The 18,013-nt window shown below is 42.6% G+C and overlaps 1 protein-coding gene across 2 annotated transcripts in view; it reads left to right on the forward strand.

The window, feature by feature from the left end:
- The first annotated feature begins 525 nt into the window (after window positions 1-525).
- Window positions 526-18,013, forward strand: part of LOC147711410 (cGMP-dependent protein kinase 2-like) — a 2,360,133-nt gene continuing 2,342,645 nt past the window's right edge. The window contains exon 1 of one of the 2 annotated variants that reach the window (XM_086922130.1): window positions 526-671. The gene's annotated coding sequence lies outside the window, so the exon portion shown is untranslated. The remainder of the gene's footprint in view (window positions 672-18,013) is intronic. The other variant, XM_086922129.1, reaches the window with a different exon arrangement.

Raw genomic sequence — 18,013 nt, forward strand, 5'->3', positions numbered from 1 at the left:
TACTTCTACCAATAATAATAATAATACAACTGGTACTACTACCAATAATAATAAATAATAATATTAATAATTATACAACTGGTACTACTGCCAATAATAAAAATAATAATAATATTATTAATAATGTCTAAGGAATGGTTGTTTTCTAATTGTCGCTTTCGCTGCTTCCTCCCTGGTTGTTGGTTCCTCCCTCCACTTCCCTGCAGATGGCACTCACAGACTCCACTCTCCTCCGCTTCAGTCCACTATCATTGCCGTTTCATATTTTCTACAGCTGTTGTAAATGCATTCTCCACTCGCAATGAACCTCATTGAGAACAATTGTACGGGAATTATTTCCGAAATTAAAAAAAAAACACACAAGGATTAAAAAAAACAGCCGCTGCAGCTCTTTAACTCTCCCCCTCCCAGCATAATCGAGGCGCAATGTGCAAAGCGAGCCCATGAACTGATCATCGTGGGGACAGGTTCTTAGGGTGGCACATGTGATACCCTCGACGTCCACGCTCTCATCGCCCGCCCCGCGGGAGTAGGGGTGTGCATGCTACAGCCGCGAGGCACCAGTCGTCATCTCTGCTGCTCTGGCCAGATGCTGCAGCTCCTCTCGCGCCCATCGCACCTGTTACTGAAGCGGAATTCGTCAGCGCTGCAGGAGCTCCAGGGCTTCCCAGGTGGGTTCAAAGCTTACATTTTATAGCAGGCTCTCTGGGCCGCGGTGTACCGTCACTGCCAGAGAGCACCCCGGTCCTGTGTAATGCTGAAAGCAAGCAATCAGGATATACTTTCATCTTAAATATGCCCAATGCTTTCAGGAGTCCTCGGTGTTCTTCATGTTTTTTCAAGGAAAATATCGCTGCTTATATTTCCGAGTGTTAATACAAAGAATGATAGCACCTCGCGGGGAGCAACCATGAGTATTGGGTAAATATGCACGCACGAGCTGTGCTGGTATTGAACATGATTTGTCCTTTTTTTCTGCAACTACTTCTGCAGTTTCACATACTGGTGTTTTCATTGCCTCACATCACTTCATGCTGAGGAGCGCACTGCATCATGCTCACTCATGCAACCAGGCAGTCGCATTCTGAACACTTCCCATCTGCAGAATGGATTTGCATTTGTGTTGGGCCGTCTGCTGGCTATTGGTGAATCTTTCAGCCGTTGGTGGCTGTATTTGTGTGTGTTCGTTGCTACTGTCTTCAGCTGGAAAGTAAACAGCAGCCGCAGCTTGCATCAATTATCTTCGCAGATTGTTTACTCTCCATAGAGCACAGGGTTATGGGAACAGCTTTTAACTTCCCTTTAATCTACATTATACCTCTGGCTGTGTGTGTGTGAATGCGTTTATGCATGTGAGTGTAGATTCTGTTTTCTATTTTTATATATTTGCATGTGCCTGTATGCATAGACAAGTAAGCGTGTCTGTGTTTGGGTGTGTGCAAAAATAAGGAATATTAGATTTGGATGTGCCTCGCGTCTGTGGGCTTCTGTAATTTGCAGTTTGTTTCTCCACAATTAGTGGGAAATGGGCAGGTCTCCTGAAAAGCGCAGCCTGTAACAGTCATGACACTCCTCTCTGAATAGTGGGGATATCTCGTGCCATTCACGCTTTACCCCAGGCTCACCCCTCTCCCAGTAAGACACTTACAAATGATTGATGTCCTCTGCGTAGCTTTATTATTATACCAAATTCCATTTCAGTTGTGGGTAAAACTTCCCACATTTACCATTTATTAAATTCAAACATAAATGCTGCGCCCATACATATGCGCCACAGTTTACCATATATATACAAATTGGCATCTCTAGAGGAGTATTGTACCAGCAGGACACAACACCACCCCCTTTCCAAGCCACCAGCTACTAGGGTAGAGCCAGAGAGTCCAGGACCACCAGCAGGACGGCCCCCTCTCCCGCCAGCCTAGAGCCGCCATAACTGCCTCCCCTGCTCCAGGGTCAACCGTTTTCCGTCCAAAAGGAGTCCCTCAGCCTTTTCTCTTATCAGGGACCCCGCCCCCCACAATTGAACTTAGGGATGGGTGGGTGGGCAACTCTTCTTGGCTGGCCTTCTTGCTACCCAGGCGAGAGACGAAAGAGGGCTACTTCCCGGGGTGCAGCTCTCCTTATCGCCTTGGGAGGAGGGTCCTCGGACGCCCACCAAGTGTCTCGCATTACCGAGACCCTCCCCATGACGTCCAATCCCAGAACCGAAACTTTACCTACAGGGGCGGATACAAAATGCCCACTAAAGGCCCCCCTCCCCTAGACGCGGGGGTGGCCTCTCATAACATGTACAAAAAAGTGCTGGATTACACTATACACAGGTGCACACAGCATTCATTTCAAATCTACGCATATAAAATAGACAGTTTCATTATTACATTTTCAAGTATTGCATGGCTTAAGTTCAAGAATATTATTACATCGGAAGTTATGCGGTAAGTTTAGGTTCACCATTAAATGTAATAACTACGTACATGCACGTGCACACACAATCACTTTCAAAGAGAGCTGATGACATTTTGATAATGTATTGTTCTAATTCTGGCCTGCATAGTTGTTTACTATTTAATAAAGGAAGCAATTAGGGGCATATTTACAAACATTTCACACAACACAGGGCAGCAAGCAAAGTTACTGTGCTACGTGGAAGGGAGAGAGCAGAAATGCTCCATATTTAAAAACATATGGAGCATTTCTGCTTTCTTATTGTGCGAGCGCACCGTGTGCTGCCTTGCGCCAATGCAGGCAGGGTCGTTTTTGTTCAGAAATGCGCACCTTCTTGCACACAAATAATCCTTAGTGGCATTTTCCCCTTTCAATGTCACGCAGCACATGTGGAAGGAAGAAACATTGAGGATAAAGATATTCCTCCTCATACGCCTTTTGATGCATTCCCAGGTTTACTACCTTTAGTGCCAAATCCATGTGTGGGTGCATGGAAGCGCCCATGCTCCACCCATGGAACGCCTCCCAACTTCAAATGTGACACAGCGCAAGCAGCTACACTGTGTTACATTTCTTTACAAAGCCATGCCACGCCATGCAAATCAGGCCTTGAGTGGCGTTGTACATTTCAAATTAGTCTTTGCGTTGCCCTGCATCGCCTTGAGTGACTCAAGGGTGATGTAAAGGCTTAGCAAATCTAGGCCCAAATATCATATTTATTGACACAAATGCAGAGGTAAATTGCCCCCACACTGAGTGACAGGCAGAGCGAAGTAGGGGGGCTAAGAGTACAAAAATGCCCAAATAAAATTAAAAAATAACGTACTTGTCAGTCCTGACGCATCGCTGCACGACGCTCTTCTCCTCTCACGATTCACAAGCACATTGCTCCCAGATTCCCCAATAGCTAAACCTGACACTGCTCTCATTCATGATTGGCTTGGGCACCGAGGATTTGCATTACCAGGAAGACTGGGAGCCTGTGACTGCTGTCTCCAAACCATCAATAGAGCTGGGTTGGGGAGAGCTTCACTGCGCATGACGCTTTTGCCGGCCTGAGATGACCAGCCAAATCATCATGCACAATGACACTGGTGCTGCCACCACTCTCGCCCTGTGACTGCCCCCTCCCCGTCATGGGGCTGCCCCCAAGACTCACTGGAGAGAGAAAAATAAAATGATAATAAACCTGGTTTATTATCGTTTTATTTTTACATTTGGTCACTGCTGGTTTGTGGGTGACGCTCCTCCGCCATAGCGGAGGAGCTGCCACTGCACAAATTATTGAAGAAGGGTATGTTACTTTCTCACAGAGAGGACATGATTGGGGGCTATTTATTGTATCTTTTAAATTTCAAGCCAACCGTGTCAAACTACTGTACTGATTGCAAATGGATCAGTGTTTTCCAATACATGAATAAACCTCTATTTGCGCAGGGATTGGAACTGGGTGGTATTTATTAGATCCAGTATGTATTATGCATGTGTAATATCTCAGCCTTTGTTAATTTTCATAATCAACAACAGGGGCAGCCCTGTACACCTGAACCAGGGGCAATCAATATTTAGTCCTAAGAGCGGTCAAGGTATTATGAAAATATCAATTTCACAAACAATCAATAAAAATAAATTGAACTTTTTAGAAAAGGAGAAAACCATACAATAAATACAAATAGGAGAGAAAATGGAAAAACAAAAAGAAAAACAAAGCGGAACATTTCGCCCTAACGTTTGAGTGAATCATATAGGAGATTTGCTCTCCCGACCCGTGGTTAGCTCTGCCAGATTAATTCATGCAGCCACTGGGGCAATGCCTGTATCAATATAAGTTGTGCATTTCACAACTTTACATCACTGTATCTAGAATTTTAATGTCATCTAGCCTTTGGTGAGGTGTAATGTAATACCATAAAGCTGTGCATATCACAACTTTGCATCGTGCATCTAGAATTTCGTTTTCCGTTGTTGTGTACAATTTTGTACACCTCTCAAACCTATGCAATCATCTGGGGTCTCAGTATATCAATGAAATAGATTTTCTTGGACGCTCAGTTAAAATAAATGTCCCGATGATGACCATGTAATTAAACAAAGGTCAAAACGCTGTCGGCACATATGTGGCTGTAACTAACAAAGGACGAATCGTCTTGCCTGTTGTTGCCTCAGTGTTGTCCTGGACCACCCTTGCTATATATTCCCTTCTGGTTGCCACTTGTCTGGTTTGGTATTGCACAACAAATATTATATGTACCAGTGTATATTTCTGAGCGCATTGTCTCAAAATTGTTTTCATCTATATATTGAATACATTTTGTACACTTTTCTAATGTTTCTTATATGGGTTTTTCTTTTTTTTCTATTTTCTCTCCTATTTACATTTATTGTAAAATTTTGTTAATTCTCGGCAGGACAATCCTGCCAGAATTTAACAAGGAAAACGTGTGTGGTATTTACTGTACCATGTGGGTTTGGGTGCATCAAGCACCAAAATCAGCATTTAAAATATATATATATATATATAGCTTTATGTTAATCACAATCCAGCAGCCGTGTCGACATAGTAGTTGGACATATAAGAACATAAAGGCAAAATGAGCATGCAAACCTGAGACACCTCATTCTCCTGTTAACCAGGCTAGGATTGACACTGTCCCATAACGATCTTCAAAAACCGTTCACAACAGGTGCTATATTTCGTACCCATCAACCAACATACCACTGGGTGACGTTATTTACTTGGTGTGAAAAAAAGCACCAGGGTTCCAACAAACTCGACGTGAGGGCCTACATTGATTGAAATAAATATGTCAATTTTTTCCAGGCTGAGCGTAATCAGGTCCCAGGAGTACCCACTGAAGTAGACTCCACTTCACTCAATAGAGAACTTCATTATAAAAAGGTATGCATATACCCACATTCACCCATATGTTGACACACAGACCCCCCTCCTTAAAGAGATTCTGATATTTTGGGAATTAATTATTACTCTGACTTGCTTGTAATGTGCTGCAGTGTGATACATGTATATATATGTATATAATTAGTTCCAGCACAACATGCTGGTGTCCATTGGAAACGCCTGCCTCGAAGAAGTCAGATTTTGCAGGCATGTAGCTTTACACTCAAGTGTGTGCATTTGGCCCGTTTTGTATTTTGTCCAGCCAGTCTGAGTTATTAAGCAAATGTAAATGCCATTCGCACATAGGCCAGTATAGTATATATCGATAAGTCTTCATGAACACCATACAATCTTTTGAGAACAAGATTGTGCATATTCGCAGATATTAGAAGTGGGAAACATAAAAAATAATACTAACCTCAAAGTACGTGGAGCAAAGCTCATGCTCCAAGTTGTCACTACATAATGATATTGGCAGGAAAAACTCAAAGATGCTCACAAGGTGACATATTCCTGCATGGACACACAAACGAGGTGCTATACACCTACGGAGTGCTCTGGGTTAGTGAAGCCCATGCCACGTTCTTGTTACAAGCTGGGACTACAAAGCCAATTATGTCCGCGCATATAAATTACTGGCCTTTATGTCACACATGAGACATAGCACACCTATGTGGAAACACAATCTAAATGTTCCCCGCCTTCGCGGAGGCCCGTGGAGGCAAACCTCAACTTCTTCCGATGAAAGCGATGGCAGTACCTGATGTACTACTCATAATGTTGAAAATATACAAGTATCTCACGAGGCAGTCTTTATCTTCATAGAGTAACAGAGCAAGTGCTATACATCTCCGTGCAGCCACGTATGAGGAGTAAAATGCCCACATCAAACCTCAATGGCGTTCCATACCACTGCATGGAGTCACAGGTGAGGTGCGTTCCAAACTGTAATACCTACTTGGAACATCCGCTTGATATTAGCTATGCGCTTTTAAAACACATACGAAATCAAATGTTCCCGTATACGAAAGGAAACACGAAAAGGATGAGGTACTGTTTTTTCAAACAGCTACTAATACTCATAATGGGCACAACGCTCCTGCAGCCTAAAATTATGAAATGACCTGCTTTTGTTTTAAATAACACCCACGAACATCTTGAAAAACAAAAGTAAAGTGTTGCACCAATCACAAAAGCATAATTCAGTCACACCTGGAACACAAACACAATTATGAATTTTCTCAAATTGAACATTTAAATAAAGCATACAATTTATCAACATTAGAACAGCTATACATGTATGTTGCATACCTGCATAAAAACAGAATAACACGATTTACACAAGCAGTTGGTACCACTTTTTCCCTTGCTACGTCCATAGGTAAAAAGCCAATAGCCCCAATTTTAGAGATTTATATTCGCAAATGTATACCGATTTTAACTCTTTCCCCGCTGGCGGGATTTCCCCTGCTTGGGGGTGGGGGGGCGGGGGAGCGCGTACAGCGCCCCCATGCTGATGACAAGGTCAGCTCGTCATGAGCCAGGGCGCTCCGGGGCTCATGTCGAGCTGAGCTCGTTATGACCGTGCCGTTCAGGCCCGGACTGGCCGTTGCGGGCACCGGGAAATCCCCCGGTGGGCCGCATGGTTGGGGGCCGGTTTTGGGCCCCTGGGGGCCGTTTTATGTTACAGGGCCGTTTTTGCAGCTATGCTGCAAAAACGGCCCTGTAACAAAAACGGCCGAAAACCGGCCCTGGCACAGAGCGCGGTAGCACCCCGCCCTCCGGGAGGGGGGCCGGCCGAGCACTTTGCCAGGGCCGGTTCTGGTTCCCAGTCCGGCCCTGGTGCCGTTAGATGGAATGCTCAGCACAGCGGGGGAATTAGCCCCGCGTGCGAGCGTTTCATCTGATGGCGCGGTCATGATGAGCTCAGGTCATCATGAGCACCGGAGCGCCGTGGCTCATGACGAGCTGACCTCGTCATGAGCGCTCAAGAGGTTAACATATGTCATGGGCATCTGGGGATGTAGGGACGTACTTTCTCTGCAGTCAGAGGAGAATAGATTTTGCTGCAGAGTTTTAGGTGTCCCCACTTCCTCGCCGCACTTCTCCCTCCATTTGGAGTTCGGTCTTGATTATGTTCAAGATACAATAACTGCGTACCTCTAGCCACATGGTGTTCCATCTGGACAAATGAAGAAGCTGATCTAAATCAGGCTATTATCAGAGACTGTCTAAGTTGTACTCGATGCTGCGCTATTCCCTGGCTCCAATATATCAAAACCTGCCTCACAGAACTTTGCAATACTCCAATGTTTGAGAACCCAGGAGTTCGCCAGAGAGCTTTGTATAGTTGTCGAAAGCACAGAGAATTGTCCAGGGAATTGCTTGAAGTATCTAAACCCTCTGTTAGGGATTACTGTCTTAAACAAGTACCTCCCTCCATTGCCCTGTATCTTTTATATGTAAATATTGTGCACAAAAGGAATTTATTAACAAGATTTAGGCTAGGGTCATTCCGTTGGATGATATTCTTCCCCTTGGGCCAGTATTCTTCTGAATCTATTACGGTTTGTCCTTGCGATGAACATTTATGCCAAACCATTTTACATTTTGTATTTTTCTGTTAATTTTACCTTACATTTACTAGGAAATTTTTAATACCACTTTTGCGCAGGCACAAATTCTCAAAGTGTAAAGCACCTCTGTTTTTCCTCCAGCAAGTCAATGATCGTGATGTTTGTTTAGCTGTTACGATTTTTCTGAAGTGCACCGTCACTTTAGTTGCGATCTAATTACTGCTTTTGTCTGTGGTCGTACTTATTTTAAATGGAAAATGTGGTTGAAACTTTTTGCGATTAGTTTGATCTTAATGATGTCTGTAATCATGTGTGGCTTTTATGACCTGGAAGGTCGAATAAGGAAAACATTTAATTGAATTTAAAAAGCAAAATCTCTACATAAATGAAAGTTAAAGGCAATTTAAGGCTGCTAGTACATTATTTTGAGATCAAAGAAAAAAACAAACGAAAAAGATGCCAGTACACCATATAAGGTACTAACTTAACCTAGTTTTTTTAAAGTTCCCCTTCTTCTGTAAAATAATTCTAGCAGACAATCTGTGAGGAATGAAGCTGTGATTTAACAAGGCAGTTATGCTCAAGAATTTTAAACCATGGAATCTGAATTTTGTAAAGTAGTAATAAATAAGTGACTGGACTTTTATAAATTACGTGTTGTTGGCCCATTTTTTGTTTTCAGTGGCACGGCGTGCATATATTTATACTTTGTTTTGAAGAAAACAACGATCTGATACCTTAATTAGGATAACAAAGATACCGTATTTACAAGCTTTAGAAATAACATATAATTGCAACTGACATTCTGCGAATGAAGCTTTGGAACAATTGTGGGCAGATTCTTATTCAACAGTCTTTTGTTTCCTCAGGCACCTTTAATTTACTTGTGTTCATTTATATATTCATTTGTGGTGATTTATTAACCATCACATCTGAAAGCAATCACTTCAGAGTGACTCAAAATGAAATAAGATAAAGGAAAAGAAAGGTATGTTAGAGGAAGGTGGTACGAAATATTAACAGGCAGGTGATCTTCATAGCTTGTGGATTCGTCTTTTTCCACCTCCTGATCCCCAGTGGAATAGTGGTAGTCTACTAAAAAGTCCAGGCAATTAAATTGCAGTTTTTTTTGCGTACTATCCAATTAGATAAAATCATGACAGTGAAAAAATGTATGCATCCACCCCCCCCATCCCACACCTTCAAGTTTATAAAGTACAGTGCAAATAAGGGCAAAGTAATTACCCTTTGCTGTAATCAGATATTTTCGGTCTTACCTCTCAGGTTTGAGGGTGGCTTGTTCTCGAATCGCAGTCTCAGGTCTGTATATAATCTGAGTTCGATCGGTAGGAAGGCAGCAATTAGACTCTTGGGGAGTCCTGACCAAACAGGCAGTTTGTTAGGTTTCGCCTCGTCGAAGGCTGCGCTCTGCGCAGCTTTTCGGCGCAGGCGAAATCTAATGTTATAACAGTGTGGGCTTGGGAATACGCCCTCTGTTCCATTGGCTTGCTCCATAAATGGAGGCTAGCTATTGGAACAGAGATCTGTCCATCAAGGGCGGACCAGATTCGTGGGCGTTCCCGCGATTTCTTCCCTCTCTGATCGTCATCGCGGACGTGGGCGGGGTTTAGTTTTTTCCGACGTCGAGGTTTCATTTGGTCATTCAGCGGCCAACCGCCGCCGGAGGAAGTCCAGGTGAGTGCCTTTCTTGCCGTTCCCTCCCCCCTCCCGCTGTCCGTGTGCCTGCCCGCCCCCTCCCGCTGTCCGTGTGCCTGCCCGCCCCCTCCCGCTGTCCGTGTGCCTCCCCGCAACACCCTCCCGCTGTCCGTGTGCCTGCCCGCCCCCTCCCGCTGTCCCTCTGCCTGCCCGCTCCCTTCCCGTGCCATGAAAGCCTGTATGCCGCATGTAAATCGTTTAGAAAAGGGTCGTGGAGTATTCCCAGTGCTTAAATTCAATATTGGGGTTCATAGTTTATAAAAAGCACAACATATGGGGGTTTTGCACAGAGGTTATGTAGGTCAATGAAGACAAGCTCACAAATGCGAAAAGCCTTTATCTAGCTCTAAAGTGTCCAGCCTAAGTTACATTTTAGGGAGATCTCACTAGTCATGCGGTAGCACCTGGACACAACTTATGTCACCACATAAAAGGGTGTGCCACGAAACGGCATTTACACCTTAATGCATGTTCATGAAGTCGATACCACTGGGTTTGCCGCATTATAGCGATGAGATGGTTAGGTACGCGGTGGCAATCTATGATAACCGCACAGACTTAGTACATATGGCACAAACCAGCAGAGGTTCCATAACAATATTTTTTTTATTCAGGGCTTGGAGTGGAATGAAAATGTTAGGGGCTTATTAAAAAGCGGCGTGGCCAGGGAAGCATAACTAGGAATCCTTTCAAAGAGGTGTGGCCTTCGCAATTAAAGATGAGACTTAAAACAACAAACATAGGCCTAAAACATGCAGGACTTTTTGGCTTCACCAGTCCTTGTTAGCAGTGTTAGATGAATGAGTAAACACAATTACATTGCTATTGATTATTATAATTGAACATGTTTTCGTTCTGAAAATATGAGACTGTGAAACAAACAATACTAATATTTGTTGAAGGGGATATGCTCTTCAGTGTCTCAATCAACACTTTTTTCCCCCTCACACCACTTTGATAGGAAATCTCTATATGTTAGACAGATTGCCGTGTGCCTGCCCGCCCCCCTCCCGCTGTCGTGTGCCTGCCGCCCCCCTCCCGCTGTCCCTGTGCCTGCCCGCCCCCCTCCCGCTGTCCGTGTGCCTGCCCGCCCCCCTCCCGCTGTCCGTGCCTTTCCCGCCCCCCCCTCCCACTTTGTGCATTTTGCATAAGGTACTGCAGTGCATTTTGTATCTTGTGATGCCGGAAGTTGAGTGTATGTTATGCCTTGTGAAGTGGGTGACTGCTGTGTATCTGTGTGCCTTGTGAGACAGGCATTGTGAGACTTCGACCTTCATTGAGGTTGACAATGTAAATAACAATGCCATTTATTTATAAGTAAAAAAAAAAGAAATGTCATGAGCAATGCCAATAGCTCTAACTTTTCCAAAGGCGAAACCATTGCATTGTAAATGCTTGTTTTTTCTCTTCTGAACTTTGAGATTGCATTGCAGTTGTCTGAGGACTGTGGTAAGACTGTTCCAGGCTTTTGGCTCACATTTCTATGGTTTCTGCTGTTATACTCTTCTTGTTGATTTGGGCAAAGTAAGTTGAAAATGTTATTGAAAGCCGATCTCAGATTGCATTAGGGTTTGTAGATACTAAACATCTTGAACTTTACCCTCAAGTGGCAGAGTTGTTTGATCCATCGTTTATATGTCATGAGTTAGTCTTTGTGGTGTATTTTGAATCAGCTAAAGCTCTTACTCTGTAAGCCAATGTTCATAATGATACAATTATCAATATGTGACAGACCCAGTGAGCGGACAAGGTCCACTCTTTAATGCTAGCTTAACATAGCTGTAACTTGTTAAGTATCTGAAGGGATAGAGTGCTTTCTGAAATAAAGCATTAAGTTGGAAGTGATGTTTAATTCATACACATTTACTGCATCCTGGAGGATTTAGGGCCACTGGATCAAAGATGGATCCTCCTGCTGCTGCTGTCGCTGACCTATAGAAGTGAGCATTGGGGCATGGCCCCAGAGCCTGTCTTTTGGGGAGGCCCTACATCCAGTCTCCCGCTAGTGAACTCCAACAGCGTATGGCCTTTCACCATTACCACTGGGAGTGGAGTGGTGGTGGTAGAATACTTTATTGTTTATTGTTTACATAAAGTGATATACAATACATATTTTGCATAAAAGGCATCACAAAATACTAATAAAATGCACACAAAAATCGTCGCTCATTAAAATAGACACAAGGTTAAGTATTTTTTCTCCCACAGCTTGACCGTCTGCCTCAAGAATTTTAGAAGGCTACCCACCACTTGAAAAGAACCACCTTCTAAGCACAATAATACAGCTCTGGTATTGCTCTTATGACCTCAGCAATAAACATTGGCTTTAAGTATTTTTTTCCACGCCTCTAGAAAGGCTGGGCATAGGCGCAATATATGTTCAATGGATTCTTCGGCTAACTGCACATCCTAGATGACTTGGCACTGCAGCCCTTTAGTTTTCATGAACCACCAAAAACCTTAAAAGGGGGTAAAAAACATGCGTCTGAAAAATGCAGACTTGTCCTGAGGTAGCAAATTAAAATCGAAGTTAGGTTACCTTATGCTAGAAAAGGTGTATCTGTTATGCTTATATCTGGAGGCTGTGTCATTGTCTCAACTCAAGGTTAGGCTTGTCACTCCCTTCATTAACATTAATTTGCACACAGCTTTAGACATGGATGCTAGAGTCGCCATCAAGAGGAGCTATATTCTTCCAGTGCTCTACCCTTTTCCTTTCTGCATTAAATGCTCTTCACCAACATGCAGTTAATGCTTTGGCGATAAGTGAGGATTTTGTTTCTGCCATCTTCACCTATATAAAATGCATCATCCATTTATTGCCAACCAAAGCAGATGATGACACCAGCCTTGGTTCTTCCCGATACAGCACAGAAGAGTTGACTGCCTCAAGCAAAATATTTTTTGAATGCAAGTCATGAACATGTGATCTAGGCTTTTCATAAATGATTGTGTCCCCATTAAGGCCTCATTAAAAAAAAAAACAACAGGGTTAATCTTTCTCTCTATGACATCCAGTCGAGGACCTACTACTCCCCTTCCATAGAGAGAGGACAACCTTTTTAGTGCTTCACAAATGATTGCAATTCTACTTTTTAAGTTCTCTGAGTGACATTTCCTGAGAAGATTTTCATCTATATCAAATTCTGAGTACAGGTATACCCCAAGCTACTTCAATTCAGTGGCACCTAGCTTCTAAATAAACTTTGAACTATTTCTGCCAAAGGACATTACCTTGATTTTGTGGAAATTGATCAATAGGTTATTTTCTTGGTTATATACTTGGATTCAATTGAGGTGCCTTTGAAGGCCCATCTGGGTTGTTGCCAGGATAACCAGATCATCAACGTAAGATAAAAAGAAGTTTTAGTTTGCCCTGTTTTCAGGGCATTATCCAGGCTATGAGTTAGTGCACCTGCTAAATCCGATATATACAGATTAAAAATAAGTGGTGCTAAGATGCACCCTTGCTTTAAACTATAGAGGGTGAGAATTTTAGGAAGAAGACCTTAACCATCGGACATCTTTAATCTAACCCATGTATTGCTGTGGAGTTCTATTATCAAATGTAAAAGACATTGGGGGTTACCCCAGTTCGGAAGTTTCCTACACAACCTCATTTGATTCCCCTTCTCCAAAGCTGTATAAAAATCTCTAAAGCAAAGATTGATTTTGGTATGGGCTTCCGCCTGATCATGATCAAGGCTATGATATTACATGCTGCAGTTAGGGAGGAACCCTGACTGATGGAAAGTTAATCTATTCGATTTTTCCACCAATTGCTGTAGATGGTATAATCGGTGTGTAGCAAATAGTTTCCCATCTGCAACAAGCAAAGCAATTAGGTGATAGCTGGTTAACAAATGTTTAGGTCTTCGTTTATATATGGGATACAAGATTGCTCCATTCCATGAAGGTAAAGCCCGGTCCGGGTATTTGACTGAGTTGGTCATAGGTGTTAGAATCAAGCCTAATGTTTAAGGATTACTCTTCAGTAGGGCACTAGTGAGCCTATTAAGACCTGGAGCTTGTGAAGATTTGCAATCTTTCATACGTTTCACAGTATCTGCATGACTGATTCTAAGTTGGGGTCTGTCTACTTGGTCTGTTGTGCCTCTCATGTCTGGTTCCTAAATCCCATAAAGCGTCATCTGATGCTCTCTTCATTGGTTGTGTGTTATGCTGTAATCAAACCCCACTTTAGAGTATTTAGTTTCCTTATCAACTATGGACCATATATCTTTATTATTTTTGGTGGCTATTGTGGTGTGCAGCTCTGCCCATTACGTTCTTGTTCCTTTTTTTAATCTGGCAAATTTCTGTTCCAGTGGGAGTGGGATGCAGGACACAGTGGCACCAACATTTACCACCCACCTTATCCTTCCTGATTTTTAATAAACACTGACTGTAAAATCTATGCAAATCTCCTTGCCCTTCGTCTCAACACGGTTATCCCCAATTTAGTTAATATATATCAATCTGGTTTTGTTAAAGGTCAGCCAATCACGGAGAATTCACACACTTTTCTTAACATCATACACTTAGCTTCGAAATCCACTTCTCCCGTAGCGGCTGTCACCTTGGATGCTGAAAAAGCATTTGATAGGATTAATTGAAACTTTACATTCGGTGCTCTGAAATGGCATGGTTTTAGTCCCCCTTTCATTAAACTTATACAACTACTATATTCGGCACCAACTACTTCCGTTAGGGTTAATGGCTGCCAATCCCAATATTTCCCTCTTGCTGTCAGTAGGTGGTGCTAGAGAGCTAGAGAGCAGTGAGACACGAGTGAGAGAAACACCATTCTGTCCGGACGCCTGGTCGATTGCTGCCTGCCCGTGGCTTTCAGAGGCTACGCTCTTCTGTACTCTGCTGTGCTGTGTTGTGGAGCCCCCGAGCGGGGGCCGGATGGTCTGGAGGCTCGGTCTGGAGGCTCGGAGGTCCGCCCGCTTGACACCGCTCGACCTCGTTATCGCGCTACCACGCTGCCTGCCTGCATCAGCGGATCCCGGCCGGAGAAGTAAGCTGTGAGATGGGTCCGACTACGCGGTTGGGACGTGACAGAGCGCTGAATCACCGGAGAGCTGAGGAGAGTCACGGAAAGTCTCCCCGGGCACTTTTGCCACTGCTTTGCCACTGCCTCACCCATATCTAGGAGACCAAGAAGAGATCATGGGACTGCACGCCAAGTACTGCAGTGGTTCCTGCGGGGGGCTCTGGGAGGAGGAGGCAGACACTCACAAGGAGGTCAATTACCGGGCATTGGATTGGTAAGGCCCAACATTCATACTATCACTTATTTTAAATACAATCATAAGCTGTATGTTCCTGATACTCACTGAACTGCTTCTGGACTTTCCTGACGTGCATCATGCACCTATGTACCCTCAGTAATTAGCATTGACCTGGTATTGAACTTCATTGTACTTACATTGAACTTACATTTAACCTGCGAAGATATAAAAAGAAGCTATTTTCTGAGTTGGATAAGGCCATCGCATTGACTCTGCCTTGTTCCGCAAAACCACAGTCCTTGCCCCTCCCTGACGGCGGCTGCTGAATATTCATTGCGTATTTGTACATGTGTTGCAGTTGGTAACACAGCAGCGCATAGAGGATGCAGATAGGCTTTGGAGGGTGTACGGATCCTAGTGGATCTTGCGGATCTGAGTCCTCACGTAGCGAAAAGCTAGAGAGGGGAGCATTAGGGTTGCCAGGTGCCAACTTTGAATTTAAATACATTCAGATTCAAAGATTCAAAGAAACTAGCATACTCTATAAATTAAATATTATGAGATCAGGAAAGGAAAGGTCCGCAGGTACTGCAACAAAACGAACAAAAAAGATGCAGCAATCCTCCGTATCCAAAAAGTTAAAAACCAACGCAATAGGACTGACCCAGTCGCTTATCTCCCCTATTGCAAGGATGTTCGAGAAAGCCGGTAAAATACCGGAGAAGTTTCAATTCCTGAAGAATCCAACCGGAGCTCTGATGCTAATGAAATCTGAAACAAAGAGTGATAAACTACCCTCCCCCATGACCCCCATGAAACCTACTAGCAGCGAAACCCACAATTGGACACAAAACAGTCAGCAAATGGAACAAATAGAACAAAACCATGATGAAACCCAAAGTGAGGACCTAGATACATTGACTGGAGAACAACTGCAATGGATGAATCGGCGAGAACCCCCTAAAGATTTGCAATACGGAAATATAAAGACAGAGATAGAGTCGAAGACAAAAGATGATGGCTCTCCCTCAAATAATTTGCACTCACAAACTCAGGAAACCAATCACCTACACTATGGAGTTATGAGGGAGCAAGCGTCATCAAGTTGTCCTATTGAAGTCAATGTTGAAATCAATAAACGGTTGTGTGTACCCCCCGATGAATTTGAAATATATCAAAATCAAGATAGGGCTGACCAGGGGAGGGACAATAACAAAGACAAGCTCGATGTAACCACATTTTTGTGGAAAGGTCTTGAAGGTCCTCTGGAAAAAAATGTTTTATCCCCGAATACTATTGAAAAAAATAAGGTAGATCCTAAAAATCCCCAGTTCAGTAAGCAAACAAAGGGGGATATAAAACAACAAGAAGTAGGGATACCATGGGATATCTTTTACCAAACTTCGACACTCACGTTGGAAGCTCTCAAGTACCAATCAAATAAAATGGACATACAAATTGATCTTTTAAAAATGATGGCGAATAATGTGGCGGGAATTGATAACAAACTTGCCCAATTAAACAACTTGATAACTAAAGTACAGTCAGGAAACTAAAAAAAAAACCTCTGACTGTATCTATGTACCTATCATGGATAAACTAGCAGTGCTACCGGAAGTTTTAACAAGCATAATAGAAGACACCAAAAGAAACATCCAAGTCAGAAAGGATAAAGCTAATATGGATTATGCTGTCACAAAGAAAAATCACAAAATTGAAACTGGAAATGGGTCTGATAGCCAGAAAGGCTGTGAACTAAAACAATCAATACATCAACATGGTGAAATAGTTAACTTATCAGGCCAGCAAGCTATGGTCCTAAAAGGAAATGAAACTATGTGCAATGTTAATGAAGAGGATCAAATCCACAATAATACTGAATCAGATGGGTTCTCGTCGATGTCAAAACGTCAAAGAAAAAAACTTTGAAAAGCAAGAAAAAACGAAAAACTGAAACAGCCTGCTAAAAGTAAGACAGATGATGATCAAATATCAAATATCAATAACCTCAGAGGATACAATGAAAGAAATCAACAACTTCTTTCCTATTTTTGGTAAAACCCCAATAAGCGGTCTATACCAATCAACGTGCCCCAACATAAATGAAACACAACTCGTAGTAAGGAAGAATAATAAAGTACTAGAGGGGGCAAGAGGACAAAACAACCCCTGATACTACGTCTCAGGTAACCAACTTGGACATAAAGCAAAAAGAAGAAGAAAGAGCTCCAACCAACTATTACTCTGACAAAATGAATAAAAGTAGCGATGTCAAATTATCCTTAATAACGATTCCGCACCAAAACCCCGGCACTGATGTGAGAATAAAAAAAGATGGGGACCCTATATTGGTGAAGGTGGGGAAAGGTCCTATAAAAACACAGGAATGGGATCATCTCATGTTCAATAGCAGAGAAGGGATAAAATCAGTTAGCTTTAAACCAAACCAAATTGAGAAAAACGAGGTTCCTACGTATAAAACCTCCAAAATCTGTGAAAATCTTATTTTTACACCAGAATTTCAGTCAAGAGGCAGGCATGATATACTTAATCGTGGGAATTTACTCAGACTATTTAAATCAATACCTTCACTGACTAACATCGTAAGTGAGGATATTATTTCACTTGAGTTCATGGAGGGGAAACACATTAGCCAAACTCCAACGCTAATCACATTAATATCCCCAATAATAGCTGAACAGATTATGAATGAGTCTAAGAAATTTAAAACCTGGGGTATAGTATTAACTAAACAAATCCCAGAGGTTTATCCTACTCCTTTTATGGGGGATGAATCATTAATAAAACAGGAAAAAGTAGATACACAGATCGTTTCTGTCCTAAAAAATGCCCTTGGTAGATCTTCCATGAAAAATGTAAGCACCCCGTCACAACTCAACAGACAGAAACTTAGAAATTAATGAAAAATGGATTACTGAGGCACTACATAGCAACTGTAATCAATGATATGGTAGTCCTTTGCAAATAGGAGAAATAGGTAAAAATACAGAAATAATAAGAATGTGTTCATGGAATATTAATGGGTTAAAAGGTAATATTAATAACGCTCATATTGATTCCTTAGTGGGTACATTCCAAAATATAGTACTACAAGAAACCTGGGAAATCAACCCATT

Source organism: Lissotriton vulgaris, chromosome 5, assembly GCF_964263255.1.
Source record: "Lissotriton vulgaris chromosome 5, aLisVul1.2, whole genome shotgun sequence".
NCBI lineage: Eukaryota > Metazoa > Chordata > Amphibia > Caudata > Salamandridae > Lissotriton > Lissotriton vulgaris.